This window comes from Adiantum capillus-veneris, chromosome 21, assembly GCF_014529385.1.
Source record: "Adiantum capillus-veneris isolate H3 chromosome 21, ASM1452938v2, whole genome shotgun sequence".
In the NCBI taxonomy this organism is placed as follows: domain Eukaryota; kingdom Viridiplantae; phylum Streptophyta; class Polypodiopsida; order Polypodiales; family Pteridaceae; genus Adiantum; species Adiantum capillus-veneris.
Window position 1 is genome coordinate 36,678,917 of NC_140951.1, and position 15,145 is coordinate 36,694,061.

The window sequence follows — 15,145 nt, forward strand, 5'->3', positions numbered from 1 at the left end:
CGTTTTTTTTTTTTTTTTTTTTTTTGAGAGAGAGAGAGAGAGAGAGAGAGAGAGAGAGAGAGAGAGAGAGAGAGAGATACTTACACTTAGTCATAGAAACAGAGGAAAATGGTCCCATTTGTTGCATTGGAGTGAAGAAACATGCACACATACATACACGTAGGGGAGACATAGAGACAGAGAGAGAGATAGAGAGAGACACATGTTTTTTGAGAAAAGCTTGGAGTTGCAAGAGGCATTTACACAATTTTTGACCGATTCAGAGTGAGAACGACATTGTACAGAGCTCTAAGCATACATGAAGAGTCACAAGTGATTCCTCATCCTTCCAATCCTTTGCATGAGTCTCCAATCAGACAAATTGTAAGGAGCAGACCTTGCCGATGAAGCAAGAGATGTCACAGGCCCGAGAATTGTACTTGTGCAGAGGGTGAGGGTGCAGATCTCTAGGCTAATATCTTCCATCTGTACAGTATGCTTTGTATCATGGGTTCTTATGGATGGAGTTGAGATACATGAATGCAATTCTTGACAGTCTATGTTGTTGACCTGAGATACAAGCTCATTGTCGTCAGATGCAAGCTCCATATCGGCCATTTCATTGGCGATTGTGGATGCTTGCGTGCATCCCTCGATTGGAAGTGTGTTATCATGATCTACATGGTAATCTTACATGAGCATTTGCATCAAGATCACATTGACAGAAAAGAGTCTTCTATGCCAAATTTCATAATGCATAGATTCGTTCCTACTGGCCAAGAAATTGCAGTTATGGAGCAAGAAAGCTCATAGCTTTAATTGCAAGCAAAAATCGGGCAGCTGCTACGTCTCCATTGCCATCAAGGTCTCAAAGACCGTTCGTCACACCTCGAAAGGTTCCACAACTACATGCCTAATGTATGCAAAACAACAAGAAGATGCCATGTCCTTGAAATCTTGTGGATTCTTTTGCCTGGGACTGAAGAGTGCACTCTTCTAGGCCCATCGCTCTGCAGTAACTGCAACAAGGAAGACAAGTTGGGAGGAGGAAATCTCCATATTGGCCATTTCTTTGGTGGTTGCGGATGCTTGTGCGCACACCTTGACTGGAAGTGTGTTATTATGCTCTGCATGGTAAGCTTACATGAGCATTTGTGTCAAGATTACATTGACAAAGAAGAGCCTTATATGCCAAATTTCATAATGCATAGATTCCTTCCTGTTGCCCAAGAAATTGGAGCTATGGAGCAAGAAATCTTCATAGCTTAATTTCAAGCAGATTTCAGGCAGCTACTATGTCTCCATCACCATCAAGGCCTCAAAGACTGTGCATCACACGTCGCATCAAAACAAGAGCTCTCTCATCCTCGAAAGGTTTCACAACTAGATGCCTAATGCATGCAAAAGCAGCAAGAAGATTCCATGTCCTTGAAATCTTGTGGATTCTTTCACCTAGGACTCAAGAGTGCACTCTTCTAAGTCCATCACTCTGCAGTAACTGGGTGTCACATCTAGTTGGCCATGCCAAAATAAAGGTGGCATTGTCATTGCATGACATACAAGTAGAGATATATAATATGACCTATTTTTGCCTGAACAACGTGGTCTTCCTTCTGGCAAGGAGCGAAAAAGGCTATGGAAGCTGGGAGTCACTCTTACTCACCCTCTCGAGCAAGTGTTAAGTTTCACGAAACTCGTCGGAGACATAGCAGTGTCGAATCCAAACCTCTCTACAGCCAATTGGGGAAGTTGGATGCAGCAGGTAATTTAGACCAACAAATGGAGTTAGTAGGCGATGCTAAGCTACATCTTGTTGGCATGGCGTCGAAAAGACAATTAGAAGACATTATGAAGGAAGATTCTTCTGAGTTATTTCCTGATGGAAATATAGCGCCATAAATCAAGAAGGAACTCTCAAAGTAGGCATGGGGGCCACACAACTTAACAAGTTCAGTTTCTAATGATCATGCTCAAAACCTTTACACACATGTTCGTGTGAATGCAGACATAACTGAAAGCCCTAACCAAGTCCACCGAGATGCAATGGAAGCAATAAGCTACCCTGAACAAGATCAGGCTTGGCAAGATAGGGATGTGGAACAAGACCAAGCTTGGCAAGAGAGCCATAGTAACAAGGATGGCGAATCTCCCTTTTTTGATTCTCTGTAAAATCAACTGCATCCATCTACACATTTGGGTCGCATGCGCGTGCACGTGCACACACACGTAGTGATTTGCATACCTTGCACTTTTGCTCTGCAAAGATCTCCTCGCGCGCTCTCGTCTCGTCTCTGCACTCCTCGCGCTGGCAAAGCCCCAAGTGCTATTTCTTTTACAAAGCCTTGCTATTTTTATTTGTGTAAAAAGCCTAAAAGAAAGCCTAAAAATTGTGTACAGCATTTGATAGGCAACACGCCTATATCACTACCTGCTTAGCATTTGATAGGCACCACGCCTATATCACTACCTGCTTGCAGGCAGTGCCAACAAAGCACTACCGAAAAGAGCAGACTGCAAACTGAAAGGGGATCCATGCCCCGAGACCATTGACGTGGGCCAAGCACCTGCAGAGGGTGGAACAACAAGCCTGAGGATTCCACAAACAGGGAAAGGCTACCACCACCTCCCCCATGCCCCACAGGCGCATCATTCCCAAAGTCGAAACCTCAGCCGCCATTTCAACCCTGAGACGGGCAAGGAGGGGCGGCCTCCACCTTTTCCAAAAAAAAGAAGGATTGGCACAGGGAGATCGCAGACAGATAGGGTGCAGACGCCCGGCCACCCATCCCCAGGGTGAGTCGCCCTCCAAGATCCACCAACCCACCACCTCCAGCGAGCGACACCGCTACTTCGTCCTGCCACAGCACCAACCTAAGCACTTATTAAACTTGCAAGATTTGCAAGAGGTTGTGCGGTTTGAGTTTCTTATTGAGGACTCAAGGTCATGATATATCTAAATGGAACAATGTCTTGAACACTTTTGTATGCAGAATCCTCATCACATGGTCTATGCAACAAATTGCTTAATTTGCTCTCAAGATTCGTAGAGAATCTTGGAACCTTAGAGCAAAAGAAAAGGCACTCTCACAATCGCCTCTCCACAGAGAACCCTTGCTCGCCATCTTCGCTTCCCTTAATCTGCAAAAGTCTTCCCTTCCCCCATTCCCACGTAGTGCCATTGCGCTCATCCCTCCCCCTCGTTGGGCTCAACTTGCTCGCCTTCACTCTTGCAGGGCACGCAGGCCACCCTCGGCCCCTTGCCATTTCCAGGTCACACACACACACACACACACACACACACACACACAGAGAGAGAGAGAGAGAGAGAGAGAGAGAGAAATGAAATGAAATGTTATATTAATGTCTTCGAAAGGCCAAAATGACCTATGAGACCAAAAAGTTACAATTGGTCAATCTGATATCATGTCTGAGTATGGAAAGTACAAAGAACTAACACTAGAAACATTAAGGAAATGAATCTGAAGCTAATTCCGAATTGAAACGAGATTGGGGGCGCGCGGGGGGGGGGGGGGGGGGGGGGGGGGGGGGTTGGTGGGTTCAAATGAAATCTCTCATCGGTCGTTGACGAATCTCATCAACATCCTCCATGGTCAGTACTCTAATTGGGAATGTTGCATGTCGAGCTAGAGTGAACCGGATCTTCTACTACTATAGCCTTCGTCGATGGTGGGAGACCCCTCGAGGTCAAGGGCGTCTGGATTTTCCTAGCACAATGGCTCGATCAATCAACGTACCGCTAGTGTGGGTGGGCTCTGAGATCTGTTGTGATGACTGCTCCTCTAGCTCTTCCCTGGTTGATGTAAAGAAATCTGTGATCAGTCTCTGAGACTGTTTCTCCCTGATGTCCTCAGCAAGCTCTCCCTAAGTCTGTGCAGCTCTAGTACGAACAATCCGAGACATCTCTGATCCTTGTATCTCATGACTCTAGAAAATGGTCCAAAACCCTCTCTGAACAGACAGTGGAAGCGGCCTCATATTTCATAATATGCCGAGCAATGGCACGTGCAGTGCAGCTCTGTCTGTGGCTCTAAGCGACATAGATCACATATTCATGGCCCCTACTGGTATCCCTCAAAATTGGCCAGTCTCAAACTCCTGTGTCGAATCTCATCAACATCCTCCATGTTCAGTACTCTGGTTGGGCATCTTGCATGTCGAGCTAGAGTTATCTGTATCTTCTAATGCAGCCTTCGTTGATGGTGGGAGACCCCTCGAGGTCGTGGGCGTCTGGATCTGCCTAGCTCAATGGCTCGTTCAATCAACGTACCTTTAATGTGGGTGGGCTCTGAGATCTGATGTGGTGACTGCTCCTCTGCCTATCCCCTGGCTTGTGTAAAGAAATATGTGATTCGTCTCTGAGACTGTCTCTCCCCTGATGTCCTCAGCAAACTCTCCCTAAGTCTGTGTAACTCTAGCAGGAACAATCCGAGACATCTCTGATCCTCGTATCTCATGACTCTAGAAAATGGTTCAAAACCCTCTCTGAACAGACAGTGGAAGCGGCTGCGTATCTCATAGTACATCGGGCAATGACATGTGTATTTCATCTAGAGAAAATAATTTGGGTTAGTTAGATATTAGATTTTATGACATTACCTCTCTCTTGAAACCATAGTCGTCCTCGACTATGAGGTAGAGAAGATAAAGCCTTAGCTATTGGTCTATGTTTCTTAGCAAGTAGTGGAGCCATTTTTGCCCTATGGAATCATTCCAAAATGGATGACTAATCCATTTGGTGCTTGGGAGACTTAGCTGCCGCAAGCATGTCTGCTCTTTAGTCCATATCATATTCCCGAAGTAGAGTGACAAATTCTACTCGGTGTTTGGGAGACGTCGTCATCACAAACATGATTCGAAGCATGCATACTACTTAAATTTATGCACCCTAAAAAGGAGAACTAGTCTTATAAGACAAAATCATTTTTCATTTAAGAAGTATTTACATTTTCTTACTCTAGTGTAGCACTGTAAGCATTGACAAGGTTCATACTATCCTTAAGCTCTGTTCCTTGCATCCATCTAGCATCTTCAAAAGGATAATTTTTGAACTTAATAAGATACCGTTGGATAATCTTACCATGTCTTAGAACCTTGTCTTCATGTTGAAGCATGGACTTGGGCTGGAGCGCCTCTTCTTGATCCTCGATCTCGGGCGGGTCCTCAATTATTGGTTCTTTTGGCGGCTCTCCTTTGTAAGGCTTAAGTAGGCTCACATGAAAAGCATTGTGCATGAGCCTATGGTTGGTCAACTTGAGCTGATAGGCCATCTCATTAATTGGTTTTAAGATTTGAAAAGGACCATAGTATCTTTTTGCTAATTTAACATAATACTTTAGGTGGCCCGTAGAATTTTTGCCCGTCGTTTGTCCCAATCAAGCCTTTGGAAACTTGAGTAGGACCCAATCGTTTTTGTTGAAAGTTAAGGACCTTCTGTGCTTGTTAGTAGCAACTTTTTCTGTCTTTGTTGAAAGATGGATATAGCCTCCTTAATCATTTGAAAAGATTCTTGTAGGTCTTGGCTATTCTCATCGGCATCGAAGATCTTCCCATGTACCTTAAGTAGCTTGGGACTTTTGGGTAGTAGTATGGATAGTGTTATTGTACGCATACTCTACAACAGGTAGGTACTTTCCCCATTGTGAACATTGATCTACTTCCATAACATAAGTCTTGAGTAGATCTAGAATTGTAAGGTTAGCTATTTTACTTTGGCCATCCGTCTATGAGTGATAGGCCGAAGAGAAATTTAGCCATGTACCTAGATTCTCAAAGAGACCCTTCTAAAAATTATTGGTCATTCAAGGATCTCTATCCGACACTATTGATGTTGGCAAGCCATGGTGTTTAAATATTTGGGATATGAAGAGGGTTTCCATTTGGTGAGCCTTAATAGTTTTCTGACATATATAAAATGCACTTGCTTGCTAAACCTGTCTACTATTGTTCATATTCTCATATTCCCATGAATAGACTTGGGCAATCCAAAGATAAAATCCATGGATATGCTCTCCCATGGTGATTTAGGACTTGGCAAGGGTTGAAGTAATCTAGGTTGCTTCCCCCTATCGTAATTTGTCTTTTAGCATACCATACATTTTGAAACATACTCTTGTATGTCTACTTTCATGGTAGGCTAGTAAAAATACGTCTCTACTCCTTAAAGAGTACGTTGAATCCCTCTATGCTTCGCATAGGGAGGAGCATGGGATTCACACATTACTTTCTTAGGAAGAGAGTGAGTAATACATAGCATGTTTCCATGGAGAAGATAGCCTTTGTGTGAGGTGAATGGTTCTTATTTCTTCCCTAAGGGAAGGGCTAAGATTATATCCTTGAAATCAGGGTGAGTAGCATACTCATCTATCATGGAAGATAGGTCATTGTGAGTTGTTATAGACACCCCATTTGCCCTTGGTCGTCATGATGGTGCATTAGCTACTTGATTACGCTTGCCAACAATGTGAGCAATATGAAAATTGAATTGCGAAAGAAGTTGCCCACCTTATTTGTTTGTTGGAGAGCTTGGTTTGTATCATGAAATACTTAAGACTTTGGTGATTCGTTCGTAGGATGAATGGATTCCCCAAAAGATAATGCTTCCATGTGTCAAGGAAATGTAGGACAACTAGTAGCTCCTTTTTGTAGATGCCCAACACTCACTCATTGAAATTGAGTCTTCAACTCTCGTATGCTATGGCATGCCCTTCTTGAAGCAAAACTGCTCCAAGGCAATCTCTACAAGCATCACATTGGACCTCAAATGGTTTTGAGAGATCCGGTAGTGTAATTACAGGTTGAGATGTAAGCTTCTCAAAAGCATTTTGCTATTTTGCTGTCCATGAATACTTAGCGTTCTTCTTTGTTAAGTCATGTAATGGTCCTGCTATTTGTGAGAATTTTTCTATGAAGCGTCTATAGTATGCACACATACCAATAAAGCTTTGATGGTATCCGTATAGATCTTACAATGCTAGAGGTAATAAAAGAGATAATGTGACCTACAGATTGGATCTCTTGAAGGAAAAATTCACTCTTCTTTTGATTAATGAAAAGTTCATTCGTCCTCAATGCTTGAAAGATTACCTGGAGATGTTGCTTATGCTCCTCAAAACATTGGGAGTAAATGATAATGTTGTCAAAAAACACTTCAGTAAACTTGCGTGGGGTCTAATGATTTTCTCCATTAAGCAGTTGAATGTGGCAGGAGCATTTGTCAAACCAAAAGGCATGACAAGATATTCATAAACACCAAAGGTTGTGCAAAAAGCGGTCTTTACAATGTCTTCATTCACTATCCTTATTTGATGATACCCACTTTTAAGGTCAATCCTATTGAAGTAGGTAGAGCCTTGTAGCTTATCAAACATATCTTCTACCCACAGTTTTTGATAGTGATCCGGTTTAGAGCTTTATAGTCCACACACATGCTATCATTTGACGAGCGGGGAAAAGCAAGTGATGGATAAATAATGAGCATAGAAAATTGTGTGACGTTCTAACAAAGTGTATACACTAGGAGGTTTTATAAGTTGAACCTTGAATTTCCATGAACAAAAGCTCGGGTAACATTCTTTGCAAAAGGCTGCAAGCAAAGCCAAGGATGTTTGAGACATCCTTATACGTAATAGGATAGAAAGGCCTATGTCACAAGTTGGATCCATAGAAGCACCTATATAAGGATGGTGGTCGATGAAACTCATTTCTTTCGTCTGAGGTGATTATCTTTACAACGCTTGTACAGTTGATTATCGATCACTCCTCATAATGTTAGTGCACCCTATGCTTATGACAAATGCATATCATCATCAATGGTCATTAGTATTCCAAATATCTATCCATGTGCATATTCTCTCTCTCTCTCTCTCTCTCTCTCTCTCTCTCTCTCTCTCTCTCTCTCTCTCTCTCTCTCTCTCTCTCTCACACACACACACACACACACACACACACACACACGCGCGCGCGCGCGCGCCTTATGTTGGGGCATAGAGACCACTATGGGATCTCACTATAAATAGTATTCAAGATAACTTTAAAATTCCTAAGATTCCATCCATGTTTCTCCCTAAGGGGAAACAATTTTCCATGGTTTCTTCCTATAGTGTACAAAAATTTCATGGGAGGTGTGGGGCTAAAATGTACAAAAATGTTTTTTTTTGTTTTTCCATGTGTAAATGATTGCTCCCTATGATTTCTTTCTATAGTGTCAAAAAACATGTGATAGGATTAGTGGGTTCTAGCCGACCTCACATGGGAAACTTTATGCCCCCAACCACACATAGCTAAGTATCCAATCCCTCATGTTGTTTTCATCAACAACATGGGAATATTAAGAACAAGTCAAGTTAAAAGGCTATCACGTGGGTGTGTTGTGTGTATCTATCTGTGTGAATACATACATGCATGCATACACATACATGCATAGATATATATGTCTCTTAACTTGCCTTTATGGGCTGGCCTTTGAGAATGCAAATTGGAGTTCCGTTTGGAGACAGAAATGTTGGAGGGCCCTCCTTAGACATGAAGGCCTAGTGTTTTGCGAAGGTGGGTTTTGCACAAAGAAGGGATAGGGTTTAGGCTGACACAACAAGAGTTGTTTCCTTGAACATGATAAAGAAGTGGGAGGCAAGAAGAGAGAGTGCATAATGTCGAGCTAGCATTTCAAATGGCCAAGATAGTTCTTATGAGAAACATTTGAAAATGACAACTAACTACTATGAGGTCAAAATATGCTACCAGTAGGTGGTCTCAAGCACGTGGAGGAGATAGAGAGAAATCTTCAAAAGTGGGAGATTTTTTTGAGGACACAGAGTGTGTGCCAGTTGAAGATTTTTTGCAAGTGGAGAGGGGTGATGCAAGAGCGATAGGCGTGCATGCTGGTAGGGTTGACTGTGTGATTCTCTGTGTGGGCAAGATGATAAACAGTTTATGGGATCTCCCTAGGGACAGATATGCTTGGCTTGCCCTGGAGTCATCTCAACAACTAGCACTACAAGGAGATACAACATGTTGGTGTGGACAGATGAAAACATGGTTTCAGTCACATGGTTTCATCATGGATAGATTGCCTCCGTTTCAATACTCCCTGGATGCACCCTCCCTGTCTCTCACACGGACAAAGATCACCAGACTCATATGCCAGGATCTGATTCAGCTAGATACCAAGAGCACATGGATATAGCCTACACAGAAGTGATCTCAAAAATTATTAAGTCTACTGGTAATCCCAGCTCTTGTTCTATTGTCTTTGTACAACATTAGTTGTGTAAAAGGTGTCTTGAAGTAGTAAGAGGTCTTTTAAATATGCAGGAAGTGTCACATCAGGCCGTGATTAGAGTACTGCTTGGGAAATTTTAACAAAAGGAGGGTCCAATTGCACTAGTGCTACACGCAGCTCTCCTGCCACCTTCTTGAACATAAATTCAGAGCGAATATTGGTAACTCACGTTAGACTCTCTCTCTCTCTCTCTCTCTCTCTCTCTCTCTCTCTCTCTCTCTCTCTCTCTCTCTCTCTCTCTCTCTCTCTCTCTCTCTCTCTCTCTCTCTCTCTCTCTCTCTCTCTCTCTCTCTCTCTCTCTCTCTCTCTCTCTCTCTCTCTCTCTCTCGTTTGTGTGCAGACGAGAGGTCAATGTTAAGTTACCAAAAGGGGTTTTCCTTACATGTCAAGGTTGTGGGAGGGGGCTAGCAGTTTGGGACAAACATTTGCTGGCAATTATTTTGCAGAATTCAGCTTTGCATCACTTGGACGTACGACACATCAGCAGTGATAATGTTAGCCATGGAAGCCAATCGTTGCTTCCCAAATCAGCAAGGGGAATGCCACCCTCGATGGACATCTTAGCAGCCATAATCTAAAACCTATCATTCACTATGCAGCTGCCATATCACCATGGAGAATTCAGACTGTCACCCCTCTGTTTTGTGACTGTTACCCTCTATAGGTCACTGTGTTGGGCCCCCTCTCCCACGACCATTGACGGCCAGGAATGGTCGCCTACTGACCATTCCCATAATTAGGACTCCTAGCCTCCGCTGATTGCCCATGATTAACAGGAATGGTTAGTAGGTGATTATTCCCTACACCATCAAGGTCGTGGGGAGGGGGGCAGCTGATCTGCACCATCGATCTTCTGTCCATTCTCCTGTAGAATCTTAACCAACTGCTTTGGATGGCAGCCAACTCAGCTCTCGGAATATGCAGGCCTGCAGACCAGAAGACGCCTCCCAGATCAGCATGCAGAATTGCACCTGTTGTGGACACCTCAGCAAGCAAAATGTAGGAGCTTGGATTCACGCAGGGGCTGCCACATCAACACATGGAAATTGAAGTCTACGGTCAGCTTTGTGAGTGTCGCCCATTTTGTAGGTAGGTGTACTAGCCCCCCTCTCCCACAACCATTAACGATCAGGAATGGTCGTGCAGAGGCCATTCCCGTAATCACGGCTCCCAACCTCTTCTGGTCACCCATGATTAATGGGGATGGTCAGGGCACGACCATTCCCTACACCTTAATACTTGGACTCTGCTAGATTGTCATTCACTGCACACTTTCTCAAATAATCATTGGTTATTACCACAAAGTAATGCGCTTTCTCAAGAAGACATTGCGGAGTGATTTGATACCTCTCTCAGGTAAGGGGATTAGATTGCGTCCTTGTCATTTACTAGACGTTCACTTTGTTTCATTGAAAATGGAAAGTTGTTGTTCACACACACACACACACACACACACACACACAAAATCCTTACCAAATGCATTTGAGGTCAATAGAATAGGCTGCCAAGTGCAAGCCATAGCCTATGGCTCTGGGCTACACAACCTTACTCTCATCGCCTCCATTGCTATTGTCAAAATTGGCTGCCACCAACGAAGCGCAGTTTGTGACTAAGGCCCTAGCAATCAAAGCGTTTGTGACTAAGGCCCTAGCAATCAAAGCGTTTGAAGCTTCTTCTGACTCTCATTTTCAGGCTGTTGTAACCTCCATGTCTTCTCATTCAACAACTTTCCACAAACTTACAGAATTGATTTTTGTTATTAGGAACACCAACAATACTTGTCGGCAATCAAACTTGAAGCATTAAAGGAGAAAGTTGAGGGTAAAAGACCTAGGTTTGGCAAAGTCACCTCTATGGTATCTACCGTGCCTTCAAGATTTGCAGATATTGACCAAAAGATAGCTTTATTATGTAAGTTAACTGGAATCACCGATGGAGTAGTTGAGGATCAGGTGGTAGTAGGGTCTCTAGATCTCAACAGAATGCCAAGATAACTTGATGCGATGTGTGGAATCCATCCCGAGGGTGTGGAAGGATAGTACCGAAGGGGCTATTTGAGCAACGTGTATGTTGCAAAAGATCTTCAGAGAAATGGTGTGGGCACAAGATAAATCAAGCATGCACGGATGGTTGCTTTAAAACAAGTGACCTATACACACATGTAGCAATAGACAACAAAAGTGCAAAGAGGTTGTATATAAGGAGTGGTTTTGTGCTAGAGAGAACAAAGAAAGAGCATCACAGGCAAGATTCATGGGATGGTATTCACGTCTCTTGTTGTGGATGGACCTATCTATCAATTAAATAGCAAGTGGCACCCTTCTATTTTGTAAGTTATCTATGTGTGTGTGTGTGTGTGTGTGTGTGTGTGTGTGTGTGTGTGTGTGTGTGTGTGTGTGTGTGTGTGTGTGTGTGTGTGTGTGTGTGTGTGTGTGTGTGTGTGTGTGTGAGCTTAATATTCTGTCATTTTCAATTTCAAAACTGCCGATTGAGGGCAAGGGGAAAATAGACAAAAAATAGTGTAAAACCCACAAAAACAACCTAATTTTTAGAAATTTCCTCTAGAAAAAATCAACGAAAAGAATTTTGTATGTTTGGAAAATTGATTTTTCTCGTACACTGGAGAAAGGGGAGGGGAGGGGAGGGAGGGTAATACAATGGGCGGAGAGAGAGAGAGAGAGAGAGAGAGAGAGAGAGAGAGAGAGAGAGAGAGAGAGAGAGAGAGAGAGAGAGAGAGAGAGAGAGAGAGAGAGAGAGAGCGAGAGAGAGAGAGAGAGAGAGAGAGAGAGACAAAGATAGACACACACACATATACACACACACACACACACATAGAGAGAGAGAGAGGGAGTTGGAATAGAGAGAATAAGATAGATAGAGAGAGGGGGGGCGAGGGAGGGACGAGAGAGAGAGAGAGAGAGAGACATAGGGAGATTGATATATATATATATATATATATAGAGAGAGAGAGAGAGAGAGAGAGAGAGAGATTGAGGGATTAAAAAAAGGCTCGCTCCAAAAACTGATTTTGGAGCAACGCAAGCTTTTTTTTAAAATTGTTAGCTGAGCAAAATCTGGAAAAAGATCCTCCAAAATCTCCCTCCATTCCCATCCCCATCCACATCTCCTATGGAATTTTGAATTCAACGGAGTACTAAGCGATCTATTTATGATATGTACAATTGTCATAACATCCTCTCCCCAAAACTCATGAAGTAAACTCGCCATAGATAACATGGCTCTAACTCTTTCTTGAATCGTGTGATTCATACACTCAGCAATGCCATTTGGAGCAAGTGTGTGTACGGCGTAGTAAACTATCATTGAATCCCTCTGTGGAGACAACTCTTCACCATTGTTAGTTCAAAAAGCTTTGAGATTTCTAGCAACTTGGTTCTCAACCATGGTTAAGAATTTTTTGAAGTAGAAAACACTTTGTCTTTCCCCTTCAAGAGGTAGACCCACACCTTTTGAGTAGAGTCATACTCTTGATCTAATGGTGAGGAAGTTTGCCTAGTTTTCTTGCCATAGATACAATGCTCACATAAATTGAAATTAGTTTAGTTTAACACAGGTAAGTAGCCTCAACATTGAAGGATTTTCATTCCTTTTTGGCTCATATGGCCCAGCCGGCTATGCCACAACTCAGTAGAAGGTTTCTTGGCTACATAGATAGAAATCTCTTTGACTGAAGAAACATATAAAGAGTACAATGAACCAGATTTGTGACCCTTTATGACAACCAAATTTTCCTTATGCACCATCCAAGAACCATTGCCAAAAACAATAGTATAGCCTAGAGCATCAAGCTGACCAACTGACACCAAACTCTTAGTCAGTTTAGGAACATGTTTGACTCTAGAATCATAAGTCCAGTGCCATTCTTTATGCATAACTTGATATCTCACATACCGCATATATCAAGCTGATAGGAATCTCCAAGCTTGATTGAACCATGCATCACAGTATATCTGGAGGACCATTCCTTATGGGGAGTAACATGGAAACTGACACATGAATCAATGATCCAATTTTGCACATAACACTCATCAAGAGCCAATAATGCATCTAAACTCAAATTGGAAGTGAAAACAAGCACATCTAACAGGTGCTACACGTCAAGAACAATCTCTAGAGGTGGACATTCAACCACATTGATCTCCTCTATCCTTACACTGCTCTTTGGAGTGTCAGACTTCACAATAGCTTTGCCCTTTTCACACTACAAAACATGACAATCTTTCTTTAAATGGCCTTTCTTACGCAATGGTAGAATTCTATATTTTTCAAGTAGCGGCCTTGACTCTTGCTATGATTATGGTGATCATTACAATCCTATCAACGACCGTCGCTGCGACTACGTCCACCTCTTTGCCTATGGAAATTATGGCCACTTGCCATATATACATCTCCATGCCCACCTTTATCGAGAGACTGACATCTAATCTCTTTACTGAGCAATGCACTAGTAACATCACTAAACTTCAGTTTACCGCCTGCCTGTAGAGTTACTAATCCAGTATTGAATGTATCATAAGAAGAAGGCAAAGAGCATAACAAGAAAATGACCTTCATTTCATCATCAAAACCCAACCCTTTTGATGTCAGCTGAGAAAATGTGCTATTGAACTCATTCGAGTGTGCATTAACATTGCTACCTTCCTTCATATTCAAACGCATAAGTTTCTTCATCAAGAAAACTTTTTTAGAATCACTCTTTCCATCCCAAGTTGCGCATAGAGATTCCCAAAAATTTCATGATATAGCCTTGTCCATAATTGTGAAGAATATGGTTTTGCCAAGATGTAATTTGATTGTGGCCATGGCACAGTATCCAACTCTTCCCACTGATCATCAGTGTAAGCATTCTCTCTACGCTCTTTCAATGGCACTACCAGGACCTTGTTGACCAAGACATCAAGCATACATTGCTTCCAAATTGTAGAATTTGTGCCATCAAATTTCTTTATGTAGTAGTCTTCCCTTTCTGAAGCGCTAATATCAGCCATAACTCAAGAAAAAAATGACCAAATATTTATTGGGCATAAAATTGATGGGAGAATTTTGACAGAGTTTTCCCTAGAATAGGAACTGAAATCCAAGACAAAGTGTAGCAAAATCATTGGTTGTAAGAAATCAAATGTGGCAAGAACGCATATGGTCGACTAACGGGAAAAATCCAACAGAGTCTCCTCTATATGGGAAGCAAAATCTCAAACCCGACAAGGCAAAATCAATGCATAAAGTGACAAAAGCAACCACTAGGCATAAGAATGACGTATAAAATTGTCATGTGATCGCCAACTGTCATGTGACCACCAACTCAACATCAAAAGCAAAAGTGTCCACTACCAAAAGAGGGGTACTCCAGCAACCTATATCCTCGAAAGTGTCTCAACATTTGAGAACACCCCAGCTCAAGAAAAACTCACACAAATGACACTCCAAAGCCTAAAGAAGACTCAAGACTAGCCACACTCTCAAAAATGCCTCTTTAGGACCGAGTCTCAGAAACAGCCGGGGAAAACTACCAAGATCGCCAAAGAATGCTCCACACAAATTACAATAGGTAGTAATTGCAACTTAACGTGCATAAGAAATTGCACACAAACAGATGCCAAAAAAAAAATATGCATGCAGTAAACAAATCCCTGCGGAGATATCTTCTCTCAAAAGATCTCAATGGCATCGTGTGTGCTCAAAAAAGTATGCATCCGTCCATACATAACAGTCCGTAGAGAAACTGCTACCAAAATGACTGCCAAAAATGCTTGAAAGGCGTTGTACCTGTGCGTATTTCCAAACTTGTAAACCTATAAAACTCCACCTGTAATGTCAATGTAGAATGCTACGCCTCAACCGAAAAAT

The 15,145-nt window shown here is 42.5% G+C and overlaps 2 pseudogenes; both read left to right on the forward strand.

The window, feature by feature from the left end:
* The first annotated feature begins 660 nt into the window (after nt 1-660).
* LOC147430786 (uncharacterized) lies at nt 661-2,342 on the forward strand (annotated as a pseudogene).
* Nucleotides 2,343-10,801: 8,459 nt separating this feature from the next.
* On the forward strand, nt 10,802-11,581 carry LOC147430787 (GCN5-related N-acetyltransferase 7, chloroplastic-like; annotated as a pseudogene).
* The last annotated feature ends 3,564 nt before the right edge of the window (nt 11,582-15,145 follow it).